The 26,635-nt window shown below is 42.3% G+C and overlaps 1 protein-coding gene across 5 annotated transcripts in view; it reads left to right on the top strand.

The window, feature by feature from the left end:
* The window catches only part of LOC110537435 (Down syndrome cell adhesion molecule homolog), a 136,727-nt gene that overhangs the window by 1,808 nt on the left and 108,284 nt on the right, over positions 1-26,635 (top strand). The window lies entirely within an intron of this gene.

The following is a 26,635-nucleotide window of genomic DNA, read 5'->3' as shown; positions in this document are numbered from 1 at the left end:
AATCAGAAGGTATCCTGTGAGATAATAGTGAAAAAGGAAACAACTCAGGTTGTGCTGTCTTTTTTTTTATGGAGCTACACCCACCATATTAGAAGTACAAACATGGAGGCATCAGGATTTTTTTTTTAAACAGTTGAGGCAAGCCCCTTGTCGCTCATTTCCCTGTGTTCCCCCTGAAACAGTTGAACACAATCCTTTTGTGTTACACAATGCAAAAGTGATTGGCCTGTAATTCCTTAAAAATATGGATTTGATAAGAGGCAAATGTGCTTTTGGGTTGGGGCTGCCTGAACGCTTAGCGAGTACAAGAAGGGTGTGTGTGAGAGAGAGGGGGGTGGGGGGTGGGGGGAGAAGGAGGTTGAGGAGGACAAGGGGTTGGGGGTGTTTGTGGGGGGGGGGGGGGGGAGAAATAATCCAGAGACAAATTGGACGTTTAGAGGATATTTTTAAAGATGGATGGATGGAGTGGGGGTTAAAATTAGTGGACAGATGCATGTAAACTGAGGGGAGAGAGATGCGTCAACCAAAGATGACAGAAAAACCATTTTGTGGCAATGCTGAAGGGCTGAATGAGGTAGTGGTTTGCCACAGAAAATACAGTGATGCAGTGAGGGACGTGTACAAATGCATTTTAGCACAACTGAGGCGGGACTGACTGGTTCTAGAGAGAGTCCCTGTTCTATAGTATGATGTCCATTTCAAATATCAATCCATTATGTGTTACAATAAACCCTTGTGTGAGCTGAGAGCACTATCTCTCCTTTAGCTTTTGAATGGCTTCACATGGTGTGTTTTGACCATGCAGGCTTTGGCGTTGTAAAATGGCTGCTCCTGAAGCGTTCAGCATGGAAACTTTGAATGAAAACACCACTGTGGATATGATACATGCGGAGTCTATGGCTGATGTTGAAGATCTGTGCTTTGTTGACAGATTAAGTTTACGCAAGAGGCACGTTGTCAATCTTTGAGGTTGTTGAAATTATTGTTTTGTGGGCAGGAATGGCATACAATAATATACAATACAATATTATTTCATTTTATATGCTTCTTTCTTTCAAAATGACGTGTATTTTAAATCAATAAATCATATATATGGCTGATAGGTCATAGATTGAAAAGGTCTTATACTGCAGTGTTTCTTATGATATCAGGCTACTTTGCATATTGCTCTATTTCTTCCTGATTTGTATTTTTTTGAATGTCCAACCAGCGTCCCCATCACCAGCACTATCCTATATTAGAATAGTACAATGTGTAGCCTAGCTCTTCTGAGCAGAGAGAGAGAGACGGAGAGTGATCGAGATTGGATTCCAGACATAACGGCTTTTAGGGTTCTGGTCTAGCAGCACATGCTCCTGAGGTGGTCTCTATGGAAACATGGATAATGAGTGTTGGCGCAGTGTGGGCTGGGTCTGAGCAAGGCCGCACTCTGTGCAGGTGACCCCGGAAGTGCTTCCCCACAGATTAAACCTATCACTCCTGCAGCTCTATGATATTGTTGTAGATAGAGAAAGGATATGTGAAGGTTATTTTTGCATGTTTTAAAGATGTTACTCTGGTGGTAAGTTGTCTGTCATTCTGATACGTTATTCCCAGGTTTCTGTTCTTTTTCCAGGACTGACTACCTCAATCAGTAATAGTTTGGTTCATGTCTATTTGTTTGGTTTAGATCTTGTATTAGATTGTGTATTTATAGTATTTGAGTTATGCAAAGGTATGGAGCAATTTATTAACAAGTTGTTAGATCATGTTTTCTTTTTTTATCTACAACCTGACATTTGACCATGTAAATCTGCAGAATCTATAGGGCTCTTTCTGTTGCATATATTTGCTGCTTTCCGTTTTCAAGACTGAGGTGCAAACTCATCTTGTCTTTGGATACAATTTGCAATCATAAACAATTCACAGTTGCAACGAGTTAAAAGCATTGTAGTGTTGATGTCAATGACACTTTTCCAGTGCTGTTGCATCAGTATTAAATGTACTGGGAACAACAGATCAATCCATGGAGAGACAGACTGGGGAAATGGCATAATGTTGTTTTTGCTCAGCAATGCCAGGGGGCAAATATGACACATGCTCAATTGGACACTAATAAGCAGTGCAAATATACAACAATGCTCCTCAATTGGCACTCAGTATCACTGTGTGTAAGTGTGTGTGTGTGTGTGTGGGGGGGGGGGGGGGGGGGGGGGGGGGGGGGGGGATTTGCTCCCTACCTCGGCTAATTCAAACATGAACCACCTCAGTGTGGATTCACCCTACCACTTTTCAGACAGACAGTGTTTTGCCATCAGAACATAACCAAATTGTGTCTTTCATCTTATTCAAACACACATTCAGTAGTAAGACTTCCAATGTGCAAAATGCCTTAATCTATGCTGGCCTACAAGAGGATTCCTATTTAGAAGATTAAAGCTATCCTAGGCCTGGCATCTGAATAGCTGTCACTATCAGTTAGACTGCTCGTTTCGAACAGGAATAGCCCAGGGAACCAGGCTACAGGATTAACCTTGATAAAGCTGTCATGACCACAGAGATTTTAATCAACCCATCTGGGAGATCTCCACAGAGAGAGACCCAGGTTTGGTGTTATCATAGCAGACATGTTGACTGAGTAATTGGGTGCTGTGTTTTTGTCGTTGCATATGGGGGCAGGTGAGTGGAAGTAAAGGGCAATTATATTTGGAGTGTAAATGTACCTGTAAGTATACAAAACATTAAGAACACCTGCTCTTTCCATGACATAAGACTTAGACTGACCAGGTGAATCCAGGTGAAAGCTATGATGCCTTTTTGATGTCACTTGTTAAATGCACTTCAATCAGTGTAGAGGAAGACCGGTTAAAGAAGGATTGTCTCAGTTGCCTTGAGACAATTGAGACATGGATTGTGTATTTGTGCCATTCAGAGGGTGAATTGGCATGACAAAAGATTTAAGTGCCTTTAAATGGGGTATGGTAGTTGGTGCCAGGCACACCGGCTTGTGTCAAGAACTGCAACGCTGATGAGTTTTTCCACGCTCAACAGTTTCCCGTGTGTGTGAAGAATGGTCCACCACCCAAAGGACATCCAGGCAACAGGACACAACTGTGGGAAGCATTGGAGTCAACGTGGGCCAGCATCCCTGTGGAACGCTTTCGACACCTTGTAGAGTCCATGCCTTGACGAATTGAGGCTGTTGTGAGGGAAAAAATGGGTTGGGTGAGGGGGGGCAACTCAATATTAGGAAGGTGTTAATGTTTTGTACACTCAGTGTACGTGCCAATGATGGATGTCATTTATCACAAAATGCAGGAATATCTACACACATATCCCCACACAGATCCCCATTGTGTTGAATCCTACTGTACTAGATACAGATATAATTTTTTTCAAGATAGTGAATTACTTTCCAGTCATTGTTTCAAATATCAAAGATCAACAAACCTGCACTCCAAACGCCATCTGTGCAACTCATAGATTTGATTTGGGGTCTTTTCTCTTTTCTAAATGTCACCTTATGAAAGACATTGAATAGTTTGTAAATAAACAGTTATTATTGCATTATCATTTTTATTTAACTAGTAAAAACAGAAGACAACATTGTTTGGAGGTCATGTTCAGGCCAGTGGGAAACTGGCTGGTGGTGTCCTTTGGTATATATCTGTCAGTTCACGTAGAACCAAGCCTGTATGACAGAGCCACAGCAACAAACACACACGCACAAGAATAAAGTGATATTTGATAATACTCCTCCAACAGCAAAACGTTTTATCTAAAAATGACCTAATAGATAAATACCAACAGCACTATAAAATAAAGCCTTACAAAATATATCGTTCCCATAAAAATCAGCATATGGCAAGTATTTGCAATATCTAAAACATTGTGCAAGATGGATGTCATGACATCTCCTAACATATCCCTGAGCTTGGAGTTGGCTGTTATATCCAGAACAGACTGAACCATATGGTAATGTGTGCACATTGAAATGTTAACTGTTTCTTTTAACCCAGGCCAGAATGCTTAAGGAGATGATGGAGTGCAACTAAGCAAAGAGAGAGAGATAAAGAGAGAGAGAGAGAGATGAGTCAGCATGTGTTACACACTGGTGTTTGACACACTGTAAGGAAGTAAACTATTACACAAGGTTCCCACATACATGCACATACACACACACAGGTTCTTCCTGGTAGGTGGTGTTTTATATCTGTGAATGAATAAAACAACAGTAGTTAGTAGATAGCCTACGTCATTTGTTTTCCACTTAGCTGGCATGCTACTGTTTCCATGTTAAAGTGGGACAGTGGCTAATGCCCTGACCCTTCAGGAAGGCAGGAACTGAACTAAATGTGGCACAGCTAGCCTACAAGTGGGGATACTGTGGGCCCTACTGTATATTCACAAGACAAGTGTCCTGCTTGGACTTTTTTTCTTACATTTGATTGTTGTACTGTGCAGCATGTATTTCTCAGAACTACCAGTTTGTCAATGTTGTATAAGATTTTATCTAGCGAAAGGGAATGCTTTCCTTGTTCATAGGCCCTCTTTTTCCTTTGAGATACAGCATACCCCTTCAGCTACAATATAATTATAGATTGAGGCCTGAAAGGTACATATTTTGAGTACACAGGATGAGTTGTTTTGACTTTGAGGGTATGTTATATACCATGTCAGGTCAAAAAGGGACTGGTGCTGAAGCCAACACACACACATAGCCTACAGTATACTGGCCATGGACATTTCATCCATATATCCATAATCCAACGGGAGCATCGTGAGCATCAGTTGACATATAAAGTTTCCGGCTAAAGTCTTGATTTGTTCTCACATGCTCACTTTTGCCCTCTGGGACATCACCATGGCACTGTACTATAGACGTATCTGCTATTTTGAACAAGCATTAGAACAACAGTGCCAACAGTCCTTCCTGAGATAAGGGCTGTGTCCGGGTAGCCAGATCTGGAGACAGGGGTTGCCAGGCAAAGAGGTTCCTGCCCGGTGGGTTTCTGTATGTAATGTGGTGCACGTCCACACACACTGCAGAGCTATTTTTGGGAGACCATTTTTAAAGTCTGTCACAGGGGTAGTGGAAGGAGTGCCAAATGACCTCTACAGAAAGACTCAGGCTTTGGGATTTTCTACACACACGCACACTCACACCAGGTCAGGCTCATTTATAACACATGGGACAGGTATCCCGCTATGCAAAAGTGATTGATCTCCTGAGTTGACGTGGGAGGCAGGTGAGGTGGCTTATGCATCTACACAGATCACATTCTTCTTTTTCTGTAGGTGAATAACACTAGAGTTGATAACCTTGAGTACAATATATTGCAATACAATGTAGCCCATTAAAGACAATGGTATACATTGTTGTCGTATTGCACCAGTATTATGGAAAAAGCAAAAAAGCTGTGTAGCCAGTTTGAATGATTTTTTTGTCAGACGTTTCAATTGTCTTCAGTCCATAGAAATGCTTCTAATGAAAGAGCTCAGAATACAACCTTACCTTGAAATGCTTACTTACAAGCCCTTGACCAACAATGCAGTTCAAGAAATAGAGTTAAGAAAATATTTACTAAATAAACGAAAGTAAAAAAATGTATACAATTAAAAAGTAAAACAAGAAAATGACATAACAATAACGAGGCTATATACAGGGGTTACCGGTACCAAGTCAACGTGAGGGGGTACAGGTCCCTCCTTTACGTTTGAGTATAATGCATTAAATTAGCACATTTAAATATATCCAATTGAAACGAAGCAACACACAAGGTTAGTGTGTTTTATTGTTTCAGTGTGTGAAGTGATGCCTGTTTGTCTTATTCAGCCAGTGATTGTTAGCTGCTCGACTGACTATTAGATGCGTTGAGGCATATCCGACAAGCCCTGATTAGTATGCAAAAAAATCGGCACAATTTCTGTGGCCAGAAATGTGTAACATTTTCAAAGATTTTCCACAAATGTCTCATTAAAGTGTTGCTAGCTCTGGGTCAAATCTGTTTCAGTCTCCATTCTATCAGGCCTTCCCCAGAAGTGATTATGCTAATTGCTGTTTGATCAGATGATTAAATTATAATTTGATTAATCCTGAGCACTAAACGGTCTGAATACGTTTATGTCCACTTGGTAGCATAGCTTTGCAGAGCTAACGTCTCCTGTCACTATGTAAACAGACATGACAGAGGAAGGGAGGGATGACCAGAGAATGACTGAGGCACACCTTCCAGATAGAAATAAACATTATTTTTTATTTAGATTGCATTTATTTAGATAAGTTAACCAAAAATGTAAATTGTCTTAATGTATATCACATTAAGCCAATAAAAAAAGCAGGTGTCCCAGTCAGAGAACACCTAAAATTGTAAATAAATATTAGTGTAGCCTATTTTTGCAGTGAGTAGAGTAAAGAAAAGCCTGAATGCAGCTTGCTGTCATCATTGTCGTAGTGAATGTCCGCCAATCTTGTGTTCCCTCAGTGTCCATTACAATTATTATATTGTTGTGAGGTTTGGTCCTGTTGATAATATCACTGACTGATGAGGACAGTGTCCTGTGTGTCCCCTAGAATCCACCCCTCCTGTTGGGGACAATTTCAGGTGTTCTCTGACCGGGACACCTGCATTTTTGAAGGGCAGGTTCAAATGCTTGGTCACACACACATACACACACACACACACACACACACACACACACACACGCACGCACGCACATACGCACACACACACACACACAAAGAAAAGCTACATGGCTCTGTCTCCCACTGTGGAATTAGAGATGACTCTGCTGCAGTATGCTTACTCAAGATGGAGTAGCCCTGCCTGTGAAGCAAGTGGAGAGGGTGGGGGAGAGGGAGCGGTAGAAAGGAGAGGGAGGGGAGAGAGAGAAGGGCATGTTTCCTGAAGCATCAGAGAATGGCTGTGAACGGGAGGGAAGGCAATGATGTCTAGTTATCTGACGCACAATCCCTTTTAACCCCAGGACTTTGATTTGCCCTATTCTCGTGACAGCCTCTAGCTACTATGGCTAACTGTTCATAGCTTTTTGTTTCTGTGGCTGCACATTTCTTTAACACCAAAAAGATGCAGCTTCTATATTTGCAATGTTTAATACATTATTCCTGTACACCTTTTTGTTGTTCCTGTGGCTGCCTATTTTGAGCACGCCATATAAAAAGAGGCAGCTACTATACAGCATCTGTAAGGTTAACCATCAATACAGTTTTCCATCAACCCTAACTTGCATTGAAAAGGACATGTGTCTCCCCGATACATTTAACCATTTTAACCATTTATAATTAATGCTCACGGTGATTCTCTGTCAACTGCTTGCATCTACTCCCCCAGCTGAAGCCTTGGTGCTGCACACCACATGGATGTTCTTAACTTCCTAGAGCTAGGATCTATTTTCCTGAATTTCCGCCTGACTGACGTGCCCAAAGTAAACTGCCTGTTACTCAGGCCCAGAAGCCAGGATACTCATATAATTGATATAATTGGATATAAAACACTTTGCAGTTTATAGCAATGTTACAATAATGTCTGAGACTATAACACAATTGATATAGCAAATTCCAAAGAAAAACCAACCAGGATTTTTTTTGAACTCCCAGTCTCTTATACTGGAAAGCTATGGGTTCTATGTAATTCCAGCTCCCAGATTACAATTCCTGTGGCTTCCACTAGATGTCAACAGTCTTTGTTCATTGTTTCAGGCTTGTTTATTCAAAAACGAGCAAGAAATATGTGTCTCCCCGATACATTTAACCATTTATAGTCAATTATTGCTCACTGTGATTCTCTGTCAACTGCTTGCATCTACTCCCCCAGCTGAAGCCTTGGTGCTGCACACCACATGGATGTTCTTAAGGATGTCTGTTATATTATCCAGCCTCTTCTCTTCCACAAAATCTCCATGTTCATCCCTACCTACTGGATCCAATATCCAATAGAACCTATAGCATTAATCTCACATGATCTCCCTGCACCAATAAGACTCACAGGCTCAAATTGACTGGCCTATCATAGGCATGTTTGTCAGACTGTCCTTTGAGTCTTGTCCTATGAGAGAATTGTTAGTCACTGTACACAGTCCTTTCGTACCCAGATACTCATAACTTTTGGTTTGGGGTTTGATGACTTATTTTGATCTGACTCTTCTAGTCTTTTACATTGAGGGAGACTCATGTCAACAAAACAAGCTCTGATTTATACTTTGAACTGGAAGAGATGCACACTCATAGTTGTCATTAAACATTCTCTGTAGTGTGCTTTAGAAACTTTTTCCAGAGAATGTCATTCCGAATGTTGTCAGATGTATGTTTCTTATAAGGTCGTCATGACCAATATGTGAGATTTTAGAATATCGCTGGAGGGGATGGCTGCCGTTTTACAGGCTCCTGACCAATTTTGCTATTTTGTGTGTTTTTTCGCATTGTTTGTTACTTATTTTGTACATAATGTTTCTGCTACCGTCTCTTATGACCGAAAATATCTTCTGGATATCAGAATGCAAAGTATATACTGATGTTCCCGGATCAGTCCCAAAGCCTCATCATTCGCATGAAGAAAAGACTGAGATACAGGGTGCGTATATCTGGGTGCCTTGTGAGAATTCTTCGGCGAGTGGGTACCCCTCCTCTACCATCCGTTCTATTGGCCAACATGCAATCACTGGAGAATAAACTGGATGAGCTCCGTTCGAGACTATCCTACCAACGGGACATTAAAAACTGTAATATCTTATGTTTCACCGAGTCATGACTGAACGACGACACAGATAATATACAGTTGGCTAGGTTTTCCATGCATCCACAAGACAGAACAATGACCTCCGGTAAGACGATGGTTAGTGGTGTGTGTCTATTTGTCAATAACAGCTGGTGCGCGATGTCTAATCTTAGTGAAGTCTCGTGGTATTGCTCACCTGAGGTAGAGTAGCTCATGATAAGATGTAGACCACACTACCTACCAAGTGAGTTTCATCTTTATTTTTCGTAGCTCTCTATTTACCATCACAAACTGAGGCTGGCACTAAGACCGCACTCAGCAAACTGTATAAGACCATTAGCAAACAAGAAAATGCTCATCAAGAAGCGACGCTCCTAGTGGCCGGGGACTTTAATGAAGGCAAGCTTAAATTTGTTTTACCTAATATCTACAAGCATGTCACATGTGCAACGAGAGGACAAAAAACTCTAGACCACCTTTACTCCACACACAAAGACACATACAAAGCTCTCCCTCGCCCTACATTTGGCAAAGTTGACCATAATTCTATCCTCCTGATTCCTGCTTACATGCAAAAACTAAATCACAAAGTACCAGTGACTCGTTAAATACCGAAGTGGTCAGATGACGATGATGCTAAGCTACAAGACTGTTTTGCTAGCACAGACTGGAATATGTTCAGGGATTCGTCAATGAGCATTGAGGAGTATACCACCTCAGTCACCAGCTTCATCAATAAGTGTATCGACGACGTCGTCCCCTACAGTGACCGTAAGTACATATCCCAACCAGAAGCCATGGATTACAGGCAACATCCACACCAAGTTAAAGGAGCGGGACACTAATTTGTATGGTTATAAGAAATCCCACTATGTCCTCAGACATACCACCAAACAGGCAAAGTGTCAATACAGGACCAAGATTGAATCATAATAGTACGGCTGTGATGCCTGTTGGATGTGGCAGGGCTTGCAAACTATTATGGACTACAAAGGGAAACCCATCCACGAGCTGCCCAGTGACGTGAGCCTACCAGATGGGATAAATCCCTTTTATGCTCCCTTCTAGGCAATCAACATTGAAGCATGCATGAGAGCACCAGCAGTTCTGGATGACTGTGAGATTGCGCTCTCTGTAGCCGATGTGAGCGAGACCTTTAAACAGGTCAACATTTTTTAAAAATGTTTTTAATTTCACCTTTATTTAACCAGGTAGGCTAGTTGAGAACAAGTTCCCATTTGCAACTGCGACCTGGCCAAGATAAAGCATAGCAATTCGACACATACAACAACACAGAGTTACACATGGAATAAACAAAACACAGTCAATAATACAGTAGAACAAAATAAAATAAAAAAGTCTATATACAGTGAGTGCAAATGAGGTACGTTAAGGAAATAAATAGGCCATGGTGGCGAAGTAATTACAATATAGCAATTAAACACTGGAATGGTAGACCGGCAGAAGATGAATGTGCAAGTAGACATACTGGGGTGCAAAGGAGCAAGATAAATAAATAAATACAGTGTGGGGATGAGGTTTGTAGATAGCCCATCTGTAAACAGCCCATCTATGTACAGGTGCAGTGATCTGTGAGCTGCTCTGACAGCTGGTGCTTAAAGCTAGTGAGGGAGAGTCTCCAGTTTCAGAGATTTTTGCAGTTCATTCCAGTCATGGGCAGCAGAGAACTGGAATAAAAGGTGACCAAAGGAGGAATTGGTTTTGGGGTTGACCAGTGAGATATACCTGCTGGAGCGCGTGCTACGAGTGGGTGCTGCTATGGTGACCAGTGAGCTGAGATAAGGTGTGGCTTTACCTATCAGACTTGTAGGTAACCTGTAGCCAGTGGGTTTGGCGACAAGTATGAAGCCAGGGCCAACCAACGAGAGCGTACAGGTCGCAGTGGTGGGCAGTGTATTTGGCTTTGGTGACAAAACGGATGGCACTGTGATAGACTGCATCCAGTTTGTTGAGTAGAGTGTTGGAGGCTATTTTATAGATGACATCACTGAAGTCGCGGATCGGTAGGATGGTCAGTTTTACGAGGGTATGTTTGGCAGCATGAGTGAAGGATGCTTTGTTGCGATATAGGAAGCCGATTCTAGGTTTAATTTTGGATTGGAGATGCTTAATGTGAGTCTGGAAGGAGAGTTTACAGTCTAACCTCTGAGCTCCATGTATTCTAAGCTCTGACTTAGAATACGTGGACAACTACAAATACCTGGGTGTCAGGTATTTGTAGTTGTCCACGTATTCTAAGTCAGAGCCGTCCAGAGTAGTGATGCTGGACTGGCGGGCAGGTGTGGGCAGTGATCTATTGAATAGCATGCATTTAGCATCAACCTTGAGAGACTTGTTTCTGGAAAGGTGAATTTTTAGAAGTAGAAGCTTGAATTGTTTGGGTACAGACTTGGATAGTAATACAGAACTCTGCAGGCTATCTTTGCAGTAGATTGCAACACCGCCCCCTTTGGCATTTCTATCTTGGTGGAAAATGTTATAGTTTTTGGTGGCTTTCAGACACGACTAGGAGGATTCAGACACGACTAAGACATCTGGGTTGGCAGAGTGTGCTAAAGCAGTGAGTAAAACAAACTTAGGGAGTAGGCTTCTTATGTTAACATTCATGATACCAAGGCTTTTACGGTTACAGAAGTCAACAAATGAGAGCACCTGGGGAGTCGGAGTGGAGCTAGGCACTGCAGGACCTGGACTAACCTCTACCTCACCAGAGGAACAGAGGAGAAGTAGGATAAGGGTACGGCTAAAGGCTACATGAACTGGCCGTCTAGCACGTTCGAAACAGAGAGTAAAAGGAGCAGGTTTCTGAGCACGATAGCATAGATTCAAGGCATGTGACAAATGAAAATGAGTTTATTTTGTTGACGTGCACGTTCACTTTCTCTCTCACACAGACTCTATCCTCTTCTTTCCCTCTGTCCCCCTCTCTCTATCTCTCTTTCTCTCTCTCCTCTCTGTGATTCAGACATCAATGTCTCAGTGCTGTAACTGATTAAGATCTAACTGGCATCCCCTCAGGATCTCCTCTCTCCTCATTCCTGTTCCCTGCTCATGGAAATGAGCATTCAGATGCATCAACTAACCCACTTGAATAAAAAAAATAGAAAAAGTGCAAGAATGACCCTCATCTCATCATGCGTCCTCAGGAGGATCCACATGAGAGGAGGATATCATTGGTTTTACATAGCGCTGGAGCAGAGTGCCACTAAGCATGCTGCTCAGTATTATTCATGAGAGCAAATTGGGAGCCGGGGAGTTAGTCAGCAGCAGTGGTAGGCAGGCAAGGGCCCTTTCGTTCCTGGGCTGTAGCAACGCGCCTCTTGCCGTGTAAGCCCTGGGGGCAGGAGGGGGACGGGGGTGTGCTTACTCACTGCCACAGGACCCTGTCCATCCCGAACCCCCCTCATCCACCCCCTTCTCTCTCCTGAAGCGCTCTGGCTTAATTACCTGCAGCTCCAGACATGGCCTGTCAGTGTGCCACAGTCACTGTTTGCCACTGGGGATGCCCAGCAATGGACCAGACCACACCACACACACACACAGACAGACAGAGCCTTGCCCTGCTCTGTCCTCACAAAGCATGGTCATGACTAACAGCCAACCAGCAATACTACAGCCACTAGCACTCAGACAGCCTAGCCTTAGGAATTGACTGGAGGACATAATATGGCCAATTGCTAGCTCACTGTATGGAGGTCAAGGGATGGCGAGATACTGTTGAACACACTTGTGAAAATGGAGGACACCTAGTCAGTTATACAAATGAAGGCATTCAACTGAAATGTATCTTCTGCATTTATCCCAATGCCTCTGAATCAGAGAGGTACAGGTACTTTATCAACATCCATGCCCAGGGAGCAGTTGTTGGGGATTAAGAACAGATTTTTACCTTGTCGGCTCAGGGATTCGATCCAGCAACCTTTCAGTTACTGGGTCAATGCTCCTACCCACCAGGCTACTTGCCGCTAAAATATTAAAATATTAAAAGAAGGATGTAAGTAATCAGTAGCTGAAATTAGGAAAATTGAGTAGCTTGACTATCATCTGTTGTTGGGTGGGTGTTGTTTGATGGAGGTAAACACATGTGCAGAATGGAGCCACTGAAGCATCAATAGGCTAGCTGCTAATGCATGGGCCTATTTATGTTGCTGTTACCTCTATCAGTATTGATCCTACATTTACTTTAAAAAATTGCCTAGGTGGTTTTGAAAGCAGCAGTGGAGCAGAGAAGTAGGTGATGTTTTGTGCCCTTGAGCTGTCAGGCAGGCCCATAGCAATGTAACAGACAGGAAGCACCCAGAGCCAGACCTGAGCGGACAGGACAGGGAGAGTGCATTAGAGTCACCAGCAATCCAGGATCAGTGCCTTCATTCACTATGGGCCTTCTCCAACAGAGAGTGACACAACTACAGAGCCATCTATTATTTTACACCAAGAGAAGGCCCTCTTCCAACTCCAACAGCCAAACCAGCCAAACCCTCAGTCCCCTCAGCTTTGCTGATAGAGGGAAATAAAAAAGCCCCATTCATTATAGATATGTTGGATGCATTATTGAACAGTATCAATTTTTTCTTCTTTGTGGTTTGGCTCATGGAAAAATGATGTCGATTAAAGGTGCAGTTCGCTGAGCGTGTGGTGGATTTTAGAGAGGTTGTAGGGATGACTGACAGGTCAGTGAAAGGTGTGTGTGTGTGTGACAGAGAGCGAGAGAGAGGCCTTAAGCATCTGCCTCTGCTGCAAAAGGTTGCATGCTCGAATCCAGCAAAAAAAAGTTTGTCCCAAACATTAACCATCCCCCTTGACCATTCTGAGTTAACATCTAACCTTAAGATTTCGGAGTAAATGCCTTTAACTTAACCTTGAATTCTGACATGAGACTGTGTGAACTTGTTGGATGAAGAGAAGGTTAGGAGAGATTTGAGTTGTTCTGAATGTGTCAGGCCAGACATAAAATAGAACCGCAGGTAGAGCATGCATGTGAACAGTACATACATAGAGTACATGTACGTGAGTGGGTGCGTGTGTCCTGATGCATTCCCAGGTGGCCCTGCCCTAGTAGACACAGTAAGGTTGTGTGTGTGTTCAGTCATGGGTGGTTGGGTTGGTCCTAGAAGCTTTTTACAATTAAAGTGTTTTTCTTCCTCAAGTCAAACCTGGCTCTTCCCTGGCTATGTTGCATTGATTCCTTCACATCTAAACCCAAAACCAAAACCAATGAAAATGTATGTACTGTACAGATAAAATCAATCAAATCAATCAAAATTGGTTGTATATTGTATTGGTCACATGGGCCGAATGCAACAGGTGTATACTTTACAGTGAAATGCTTACCTATGATCCCATTCGCAACAATGCAGTTAAAAGGTAAGGCAAATATTTGGTTAATGAAAAGAACACAATAAAAACAATAATGAGACTATACACAAGTCGTCAATCAATCAATCAATCCAATGTATTTACAAAGCCCTTTTTACATCAGCCGATGTCACAAAGTGCTATACAGAAACCCAGCCTAAAACACCAAACAGCAAGCAATGCAGATGTACTGTAGAAGCACGGTGGCTAGGTAAAACTCCCTAGAAAGGCAGGAACCTAGGAAGAAACCTAGAGAGGAACCAGGCTGTGAGGGGTGGCCAGTCCTCTTCTGGCTGTGGCGGGTGGAGATTATAACAGTACATGGCCAAGATGTTCAAACGTTCATAGATGATCACCAGTGTCAAATAATAATAATCACTGTGGTTGTAGTGGGTGCAACAGGTCAGCACCTCAAGAGTAAATGTCAGTTGGCTTTTCATAGCTGATCATTCAGAGTTAGAGACAGCAGGTGCGGTAGAGAGAGTACCGAGTCAATGTGTACCAGTCCCGAGTCAATGTGCAGGGGAATGAGGTAGTTGAGGTAATTGAGGTAATACAAATCAAATCAAATCTTATTTGTCACATACACATGGTTAGCAGATGTAAATGCGAGTGTAGCGAAATGCTTGTGCTTCTAGTTCCGACAATGCAGTAATAACCAACAAGTAATCTAGCTAACAATTCCAAAACTACTACCTTATAGACACAAGTGTAAGGGGATAAAGAATATGTACATAAAGATATATGAATGAGTGATGGTACAGAGCGGCATAGGCAAGATACAGTAGATGGTATTGAGTGCAGTATATACATATGAGATGTTCAGTAGTTCTTCTCGACTGTATGTAATGAAACCTAAGATGACCTGGGGTACCAATGTAAGAAATAACACGTAAAAAAACAACAGTTTCCTAGGAACGCGAAGCGAGGCGGCCATCTCTGTCGGCGCCGGAAGTAAAAAGTACAGTATGTACATGTAGGTAGGGGTAAAAGGTATAAAAGTGACTAGGCAATCAGGATATATAATAAACAGAGCAGCAGTAGCATGTGAAGAATGTGAAAGTGTGTCTATCTGTGAGTGTGTGTGTGTGTGGGGGGGGGGTCAATATGCATGTGTGTGTTTTGTGTATGTGAGCATATGTAGTGTGTGTGTGTTGGAGTGTCAGTGTACTACGTGTGAGGGTGTGGGTAGAGTCTAGTGTGTGTGCATAGAGCAGTGAAAAGGAGTCAACGCAATAAATAATAAAGGTGGTCAATGTAAATATTCACAGTAACCATTTGATTAACTGTTCCGCAGTCTTATGGCTTGGGGGTAGAACCTGTTCAGGTGCCTTTTGGTCCCAGACTTGGCGCTCCGGTACCACTTGCCGTGTGGTAGCAGAGAAAACCATTTATGGCCTGGGTAGCTGGAGTTTTTCATTTTTTTTAGGGCATTCCTCTGACACCGCCTGCTATAGAGGTCCTGGATAGCAGGGAGTTTGGCCCCAGGGATGTACTGGGCCATAACCACTACCCTCTGTAGTGCCTTGCAGTCGCATGATGAGCAGTTGTCATACCAGGCGGTGATGCAGCCAGTCAAGATGCTCTCAATGCTGCATCTGTAGAACCTTTTGAGGATCTGAAGTGCCTCTGCAAAATCTTTTCAGACACCCGATGGGAAAGAGGCATTGTCGTTCCCTCTTCACGACTGTGTTGGTGTGTTTGTACCATGATAGGTCCTTTGTGATGTGGACACAGAGGAACTTGAAGCTCTCTACCTGCTCCACTACAGCCCTGTCGATGTGACTGGGGGAGTGTTCAGCCCTCCGTTTCCTGTAGTCCACGGTCAGCTCCTTTGTCTTCTCACATTGAGGGAGAGATTGTTGTCCTGGCACCACAAAGGGAAACTCAGCCGTGAGCTACCCAGTGATGCAAGCCTTCAAGACGAGCTAAATGCCTTTTATGCTCGCTTCAAGGCAAGCAACACTGAAGCATGCATGAGAGCACCATCTGTTCCAGACGACTGTGTGATCACGCTCTCGGTAGCCGATGTGAGCAAGACCTTTAAACAGGTCAACATTCACAAGGCCGCTGGGCCAGACGGATTACCAGGATGTGTACTCAGAGCATGCGCGGACATTTCCAACCTCTCCCTGACTGAGTCTGTAATACCTACATGTTTCAAGCAGATCACCATAGTCCATGTGCCCAAGAAAGCGAAAGTAACCTGCCTAAATGACTACCGACCCGTGGCACTCACGTCTGTAGCCATGAAGTGCTTTGAAAGGCTGGTAATGACTCACATCAACACCATCATCCCAGAAATCCTAGGCCCAGTCTAATTTGGATACTGCCCCCACAGATCCACAGATGATGCAATCTCAATCTCACTCCACACTGCCCATTCCCACCTGGACAAAAGGAACACCTAACCCTACCACACGGCAAGTGGTACCAGAGCCCAAGTCTAGGTCCAAAAGCCTCCTTAACAGCTTCTACACCCAAGCCTTAAGACCCCCCCCCCCTTTGATTTTACACTGCTGCTACTCACTGTTTATTATCTATGCATAGTCACTTTATGACCTACCTACATGTACAAATTACCTCGACTAACCTGTACCCTCACACATTGACTCGGTAACGGTACCCCCTGCATATAGCCTCGTCATTGTTATTTTATTGTGTTACTTTTTATATAATTTTTTATATTTTCTTTACTCTATTTCTTGAACTGCATTGTTGGTTAAGTGTTTGTAAGTAAGAGTTTCACGGTAAGGTGTACGTACACCTGTTGTATTCGGCGCATGTGAGAAATAAAACGTTTATTTAATGCGAACTCAACATAACAATGGCCAATAGCTTACATAACACGTTATTGAAAACAAAGACACAAACATTAGCGCTTACAATCAACTTTCAAAACACCCCTGAAATGAGAGAAAACAATTAATGAGAGGCATGCGATACCTGTGGGTAAAGCCACATGACTGGCGCACACTCACCTAGCAAGCCAGTTGAGTTCAGCGGTGGTAAGTTGAACGGATCGGCAATACCAAACAAAGACGAAACAATGGTAAACAGACTCTGGCATTACAGCCCATTATATAAGCCTAATACAGGGCATGCATGATGTTTGATGGGATTAGCGATAGCACAGGGTTAGCAAGCAATGTTTGTACCAAACAATCAGTCCATTTGTGTGGGGCACTGGCACATCATTCCTTATTATATACATTTCTAAAGGGAAATTAATGAATAGCCAAATTGTGGAGCATAAATGAGATTCAAAACCTATAGTAGGCTGTAGTAGTCTTTCAGACCAAAAGTGGACCAAAGTGTTGCAAATGCAGACAGACAGACACAGGCAGGCAGGCAGGCAGGCAGGTCTGTTGTCTTTCCCATGCTGATGGCTGTGTATTGATAGGATACACATTCATCTTTGATCTGTCTTTTTAAGTTTCCAACGGCCTGGTTTTGATCTTTCCCTGGCTGCTATCCTCTCGTTATTATCAATAGATTCTCAGAAGTGGCGCTGCTACTCTGTAAAACAACTGTTTATACTTCAGTGATCTGACTGCTTTATTACTGCTGTTAATGAGATTATTATTCAGAGGGGTCGCATAAAACACAAACACCCTCTAGAACTTCACTGCTAGCCCCACCCAAACACACAGGGGCTGTTTTGGTAAACACTGTTGATTTAGCTCAATTTGACTTGGTCATTCAGTTAATACAGCTAAAGTCTTGGTCATAAGAGACAGCTAAGTGCTTTATGATGTGTGTGGTTGTGGTAGGACTTTACATTACAGCACGGAATAAAGTGATGATAATGTGGTAATAATAAGATAAGTTTTAGCTTGTTAATTTACATACATTTGACCTGGTCATTCAGCTATTACAGCTGAATATGGCTGGGTCATAGGCCTTTCCTGTTGTCAAATGACAATAGCCCTCTAGTGTTCTCATGGGTGGAATGTTATTGATATTTTTCATAATTTCATAATTAATAAACATCAAATAAAATGTATTAATATAGCCCTTCGTACATCAGCTGATATCTCAAAGTGCTGTACAGAAACCCAGCCTAAAACCCCAAACAGCAGGCAATGCAGGTGTTGAAGCACGTTGGCTAGGAAAGACTCCCTAGAAAGGCCAAAACCTAGGAAGAAACCTAGAGAGGAACCAGGCTATGAGCTGTGGCCAGTCCTCTTCTGGCTGTGCCGGGTGGAGATTATAACAGAACATGGCCAAGATGTTCAAATGTTCATAAATGACCAGCATGGTCAAATAATAGGTCTGGGACAGGTAGCACGTCCGGTGAACAGGTCAGGCCAAACAGGAAGAATATAACCCCACCCACTTTGCCAAAGCACAGCCCCCACACCACTAGAGGGATATCTTCAACCACCAACTTACCATCCTGAGACAAGGCTGAGTATAGCCCACAAAGATCTCCGCCACGGCACAACCCAAAGGGGGGCGCCATCCCAGACAGGAAGATCACATCAGTGACTCAACCCACTCAAATGACGCACCCCTCCTAGGGACGGCATGAAAGAGGACTAGTAAGCCAGTGACTCAGCCCATGTAATAGAGTTAGAGGCAGAGAAAGTTTCCCAGTGGAAAGAGGGGAACCGGCCAGGCAGAGACAGCAAGGACGGTTCGTTGCTCCAGAGCCTTTCCGTTCACTTTCACACTCCTAGGCCATACTACACTCAATCATATGACCCACTGAAGAGATGAGTCTTCAGTAAAGACTTAAAGGTTGAGACCGAGTTTGCATCACTCACATGAGTAGGCAGACCATTCCATAAAAATGGAGCTCTGTAGGAGATAGCCCTGCCTCCAGCTGTTTGCTTAGAAATTCTAGGGACAATTAGGAGGCCTGCGTCTTGTGACCGTAGCGTATGTGTAGGTATGTACGGTAGGTCCAAATCAGAGAGATAGGTAGGAGCAAACCCATGTAATGCTTTGTAGGTTAGCACTAAAACCTTGAAATCAGCCCTTGCCTTGACAGGAAGCCAGTATAGGGAGGCTAGCACTGGAGTAATATGATCAACATTTTTGGTTCTAGTCAGGATTCTAGCAGCCGTATTTAGCACTAACTGAGGTTAATTTAGTGCTTTATCCGGGTAGCCGGAAAGTAGAGCACTGCAGTAGTCTAGTCTAGAAGTAACAAAAGCATGGATTAATTTTTCTGCAATTTTTGGACAGAAAGTTTCTGATTTTTGCAATGTTATGTAGATGGAAAAAAGCTGTCCTTGAAACAGTCTTGATATGTTCGTCAAAAGAGAGATCAGGGTCATAGCAGTGAAAGTTAACATTATGTTTTCGAATGACATCCCCAGGAGGTAAAATATATAGTGAAAACAATAGTGGTCCTAAAACAGAACCTTGAGGAACACCGAAGTGTACAGTTGATTTGTCAAAGGACAAACCATTCACAGAGACAAACTGATATCTTTCCGACAGATAAGATCTAAACCAGGCCAGGACTGGTCCATGTCGACCAATTTGGGGAGGACAGATGCAGAGCCTCGGTCTGATGCCCTTAAAAGGTCATTTACCACCTTCACAAGTGCAGTCTCAATGCTATGATGGGGTCTAAAACCAGACTGAAGCATTTCCTATACATTGTTTGTCCTCAGGAAGGCAGTGAGGCGCTGCGCAACAGCCTTTTAAAATATTTTGAGAGGAATGGAAGATTTGATATAGGCCGATAGTTTTTTATATTTTCTGGGTCAAGGTTTAGCTTTTTCTGGAGAGGCTTTATTACTGCCACTTTTAGTGAGTTTGGTACACATCCGGTGGATAGAGAGCCGTTTATTATGTTCAACATAGGAGGGCCAAGCACAGGAAGCAGCTCTTTCAGTAGTTTAGTTGGAATAGGGTCCAGTATGCAGCTTGAAGGTTTAGAGGCCATTATTATTTTCATCATTGTGTCAAGAGATATAGTACTAAAACACTTGAGTGTCTCTCTTGATCCTAGGTCCTGGCAGATTTGTGCAGACTCAGGACAACTGAGCTTTGAAGGAATATGCAGATTTAAAGAGGAGTCTGTAATTTGCTTTCTAATAATCATGATATTTTCCTCAAAGAAGTTCATGAATTTATTACTGCTGAAGTGAAAGCCACCCTCACTTGGGGGATGCTGCTTTTTAGTTAGCTTTGCGACAGTATCAAAAATCAATTTTGGATTGTTCTTATTTTCCTCAATGTAGAATGTCATATATATGGGGGATACAATCTTCCCAGCTCTGCAGATTCTGCTGTGAGGAGGCAGAGTCAATAGATCATTTATTTTGGTATTGTCCATATGTAGCTCGTTTTTGGTCACAGGTCCAGGAATGGCTGAAGAATTGCAACATTTGCCTAGAACTAATGCTACAGATAGCAATACTGGGTGATTTGAAAAGCCATATCAATCAATAATATTATTATTATTTTAGCAAAAATGTTTATTTTAAATTTACAATCTGTAGAATCTATGAGAATAGGAAGGTTCAATTATTTTGTGAATCATCACAGCACAGTTGAAAAACATATGGCAAATAGTAATCCGAAATGGATGATGTTGAGAGATAGATGGGAGTGGTTGAATAGAGCTGAAGGGTGGGACTACTAACAAGATAAACAATGTAAAGCATACGGGATCTGTAAAATGTATATAGGTTCGGAACTTCTGTTAAATAGCACAGTTACAAATAGAAATCAAACTGGATGGACATCAGAAATAGAGGAAGGACTAAGAACAAACAAGATAGAACTATTGTAAAGTAGACTGTGTCTCTAAAATGTGTATAAGATGTATCAATTGAAGATAAAAGCAGAAGTATTTATTAGTTTACTCCAATTGGGGGATCGGCGGTAGGGTTTGCGGGGAATAATAATAAAGGTATATTCTTTTAAAAAGTATCTATGTCTATATAGGTATGTGTATGTATATACAGTGCCTTGCGAAAGTATTCGGCCCCCTTGAACTTTGCAACCTTTTGCCACATTTCAGGCTTCAAACATAAATATATAAAACTGTATTTTTTTGTGAAGAATCAACAACAAGTGGGACACAATCATGAAGTGGAACGACATTTATTGGATATTTCAAACTTTTTTAACAAATCAAAAACTGAAAAATTGGGCGTGCAAAATTATTCAGCCCCCTTAAGTTAATACTTTGTAGCGCCACCTTTTGCTGCGATTACAGCTGTAAGTCGCTTGGAGTATGTCTCTATCAGTTTTTCACATCGAGAGACTGAATTTTTTTTCCCATTCCTCCTTGCAAAACAGCTAGAGCTCAGTGAGGTTGGATGGAGAGCATTTGTGAACAGCAGTTTTCAGTTCTTTCCACAGATTCTCGATTGGATTCAGGTCTGGACTTTGACTTGGCCATTCTAACACCTGGATATGTTTATTTTTGAACCATTCCATTGTAGATTTTGCTTTATGTTTTGGATCATTGTCTTGTTGGAAGACAAATCTCCGTCCCAGTCTCAGGTCTTTTGCAGACTCCATCAGGTTTTCTTCCAGAATGGTCCTTTATTTGGCTCCATCCATCTTCCCATCAATTTTAACCATCTTCCCTGTCCCTGCTGAAGAAAAGCAGGCCCAAACCATGATGCTGCCACCACCATGTTTGACAGTGGGGATGGTGTGTTCAGCTGTGTTGCTTTTACGCCAAACAACGTTTTGCATTGTTGCCAAAAAGTTCAATTTTGGTTTCATCTGACCAGAGCACCTTCTTCCACATGTTTGGTGTGTCTCCCAGGTGGCTTGTGGCAAACTTTAAACGACACTTTTTATGGATATCTTTAACCTGTCTACGATACTGGTTCCCAATTGGGGATCAACCCTCCCACGTTCAGCTGAAACGGTGGCGCATGGAACGCAAAAATATTCTTAAAAATATTTAACCTCCACACATTAACAAGTCCAATAGCTCAAATGAAAGATAAACACCTTGTTCATCTAGCCAGCAAGTCAGATTTCTAAAATGTTTTACGGCGAAAACATAGCACATATATATGTAAAACCACCACCAGACACAGCTCATTTCAATAGCCAAAACATGCAATCAACAAACGCAGGATTAAAAAATAAATCGCTCACTAACCTTTTGAAAATCTTCATCAGATGACAGTAATATGACATGTTACACAGTACATATATTTTTTTTTCAATAATATGCCATTTATATCCATAAATGTCCATTTACAGTGAGTTCACGTTCAGAAATTACTCAAAAATGCCCGCAGGAAATCTATGTAGCGCGGCAAGATAACGTAAATAGACATCATAAACTTTGACTAAATATACATGTTCTACATATAGTTAGAAAGATACACTGCTTCTTTATGCAACCGCTGTGTTAGATTTATTTTTAACGTTACAGAAATCGCACACTATTCCATATGCTGAGACAGCGCTCAGTTCCAAGCTACATTTCCACGTAATGTTGGAGTCAACAGAAACACAGATTTAAGCATAAATATTCCCTTACCTTCGATGGTCTTCGTTCAGAATGTTCTGGAAGGCTTCATACTTACCCAATACATCGTTTGGTTTCAAGTCTTGCGTCTTTGTATTAGCTACTGCTAATAACATCAGCTGAAATGCACCCAAAACGTCCTCTGGTTCGGAAAAGTTGCGCATCAAAACTTCAAAATTACATATTATATGTCGACTAAACAGGTCAAACTAAGTGCAGAAGCAAGCTTTATGATGTTTTAGACACGCAAAACAAACTTCAATTCAATCGGCCATCGTCTGCCCTTCTCTTGAGTGCTGGAACAAAGGAATGGCTGGGACCAATTCGCGCCCATACGCACAGCCTATTCTCTCGTGGCACGCACTAATTTCACTCCCATAGGGTCAATTCTCGCGGGATTTGAACGATTCAAAGCTCTACTGAAAGAGGACATCTAGCGGAAGAGATAGAAAGTGTCCCCAGAATCATAACTGGTTGGGAAGGGTGGGGGCCATGACGTCAAAGTTGCTCCAACTTTCATGGCCACAAAAACTAGTTTGGAAGAATGCCTGCCCTGTGAGTTATGCTATACTTACAGACATAATTCCAACGGTTTTAGAATCTTTAGAGTGTTTTCTATCCAATAATAATTTTTATTTGCATATATTAGCAATTTTTGACAGATTTTTTTTCCAGTTTACTAGGGGTACCCAATCTCTCCAAAGGGGGCGTATGTCTGCCATATCCTTAACAGGTTTTAAGAAATGGCTTTCTTGCCACTCTTCCATAAAGGCCAGATTTGTGCAATATACGACTGATTGTTGTCCTATGGACAGAGTTTCCCACCTCAGCTGTAGATCTCTGCAGTTCATCCAGAGTGATCATGGGCCTCTTGGCTGCATCTCTGATCAGTCTTCTCCTTGTATGAGCTGAAAGTTTAGAGGGACGGCCAGGTTTTGGTAGATTTGCAGTGGTCTGATACTCCTTCCATTTCAATATTATCGCTTGCACAGTGCTCCTTGGGATGTTTAAAGCTTGGGAAATCTTTTTGTATCCAAATCCGGCTTTAAACTTCTTCAAAACAGTATCTCGGACCTGCCTGGTGTGTTCCTTGTTCTTCATGATGCTCTCTGCGCTTTTGACGGACCTCTGAGACTATCACAGTGCAGGTGCATTTATACAGAGACTTGATTACACACAGGTGGATTGTATTTATCATCATTAGTCATTTAGGTCAACATTGGATCATTCAGAGATCCTCACTGAACTTCTGGAGAGAGTTTGCTGCACTGAAAGTAAAGGGGCTGAATAATTTTGCACGCCCAATTTTTCAGTTTTTGATATGTTAAAAAAGTTTGAAATATCCAATAAATGTCGTTCCACATCATGATTGTGTCCCACTTGTTGTTGATTCTTCACAAAAAAATACAGTTTTATATCTTTATGTTTGAAGCCTGAAATGTGGCAAAAGGTCGCAAAGTTCAAGGGGGCCGAATACTTTCGCAAGGCACTGTATGTGTATATGTATGCATGCGTGTATGGATATATATATTTACCCCCAAAAATATGGGGGATTGGAAATGATGCAGGCAATTACATTGGAAGCAACATTCTTTCCGCAATATTAAGCTGATCCTCCCTCTAAAGAAAGAAAAACCCCGTAAAGTTGTCAGGTAGCAAAGCAAGGTTGGCAACAAAACGCACAAAACGCCCAGCAACACGTAAACAAGTCTGCAAGTTGTGACCGGAAATGGCCGGAAACAAAACATGTTGTTTTTAACACAGAAAATCATTTTTTTTATGTGAAACGGTTTTGTTATATTTCAGTCTTCTGTGATGTACAGTATATAACGTGTAATATTGGGCTGCAAACTCAAAATGGAATACATTTCTACTCTATATTTGACATGGTATAGGTGTCTTCTTTTTTTAAGCCCATAACCATGTGTGTGAGGTGTGTACCTTTGTTTGAAAGTAGATTTGTTTAAGACTGCCAAGAAACACCCTGCATGACCCTGATTTAGCCCACTGCAGTAAAGGGTTAACAAAACAACTACAATTGCAGTACATACAAGTTCTCAGATTGTATTTAGGATGTAGGTAGATCGCCATCTTATCCACTGTCCTCTCCAGTAATTTGGGATGCGAGTCAGTGTGGTATACATGGAGGTCCAAGAGAAGAAAATAAATGGCATTTCAGCCAGGCCAGGGCATAATGTGTACTCTACTCTCTGTGTGAGGGAGATGCACTGTTTTGTTATTTGTTGTTTGCTTTCCTGCACCTGTGTCCCCCTGCTCTGTACGGGTTGAGCAAGCCTGGATGTGAGAGACAGGGTCACTTGACCATGAAGGATGAAGGTTACAGAGGAACTGGAAGGAGAGGAGGAGAGAGAGAAGGAAGGAAGGAAGAGGCAGATAGAGAGAGATGATAACGAGAGGAGAGAAGATGAGAGGAGAGGAGAGAGAGCAGGATGGAGTGGAGATGAGAGAGACAGAGAGAAGAGAAAAAAGGAGGAGTGTGAATTTGCTGGAAGAGAGCCAAACAGAGAGAGTGGGAGAATGCCCCTGACCTCCCTAGTGGCCTCTCTCCCTCTCTTTCTCACTCTCTCTGCTAATAACTGCCTGCATGTTATTGTCTGAGTGCTTTCCATCTCTCTCTCCACTCTTCCTCACTGTTTTCCTTGACAAATGTTTTTTTCTCTCTATAGTATCTCTCTGCTCTCCTCCATTGGGCTCTGGGCTCTGGAAGCACCTGCATGTGTCCGTCATGGCTTCACTGTCTTAAGGAATCAGCCGCCCAGAAATAGGGGCTACATTTTTCATGAGTGTGTTAAAAGCCGTATTGAGACAAAAGCACTCATGAGGCAGCCTCTCCCTTTTTCACATTTCAAACACACTCAGAACTCAGCTTTGATGGCCCTTTGTTCACATTAAAAACCTGCAAAGCACAGAGGAGGCTGGCTTTATTCTCCAAACAATAGCTACAAACCCTTTGGGACCTGTATGTATTGACTGCCCTGACTGTGGTCCTGCTAAGAGTGGTCCATCCACTGTAATGGCTGATGATGGAGCTGGTTGTATTTATATTTATGAGCGCTTAGCTTCAGGCTAACTCTTAGCATGTATTCATGCTATGATGAGCCACCTGCAGCTGCTTAGCTGGGCTGAGAGCTATTGATCTGTGTGTTAACCATAGGGGTAAATACAATGAGGACACACACACACACTTCAGGACTGATGCAGAGGCAGAGAATGGGTGTGGCCCCTGCCCCTCTGGTCCATGGCTGTGTTGTGGAACATGCAGTTACTACACTATGCTATTCAGGCCGCTGATCAATCAGCCATGTGATACTTGGCTGTGTGTGTCTGTCTGTTAATGTTGGGGTCTCAAGATTTCCTGTTAGCCGATCAATATGGTGCAGTGCTAGACGTCCATAAGGATAAGGCACTCTTGCACTTCCCTTCCCCATTCCCTGCTTATGGAAGTCTCAATACAGTTCATGATCATATGATTTCGATAAGAAACAGAAAGGACAACACCTGCAATTTAATTTTGAGCTCCCTCATGTCTGTAACTTTGAGGTACAAATAGTAATCCTGTGCATTTGGGTATGTGTGAATGTGAAGTGAGATCTGGTCCCAGGGATTCCCACAGTAAAAAAGCTCAAATTCACTACTTTCATTAATCTGCTTGTTCTGCCCTCATATTCAGCCTCACATTTAAGTGTTTTACCATTTTCTTTCCAGGACAACCAGGTCTACAAGGAGAACACAACGTAGAGCACAAAAACAATTTGACATAAACACTTGCATTCATGAGTTTTATTGACAAATGTCAATTAAAAAAATAAGGTTCACCAAGAATACACAGATTTAAAAAATGCATTTATGAGAATGCTATAACTACAGAAATCATTTGCTCAGTGGGAAATGAATATCCAACTAGTCAATGACAACTGTGTGGAGTGTTGAGTTTGTGACAGCAATCCAATACAACAACAAAGAAGTCCGTAGCTTAAAAACACAATGTTTAAAATGGGTTGGAAGCACATGTTTCCAAGATCTCTTGTCCCTTGTATATATCGTTTTTCTTCGTATATAT

This window comes from Oncorhynchus mykiss, chromosome 12, assembly GCF_013265735.2.
Source record: "Oncorhynchus mykiss isolate Arlee chromosome 12, USDA_OmykA_1.1, whole genome shotgun sequence".
NCBI lineage: Eukaryota > Metazoa > Chordata > Actinopteri > Salmoniformes > Salmonidae > Oncorhynchus > Oncorhynchus mykiss.
This window is presented reverse-complemented; position numbering and strand designations above follow the sequence as displayed.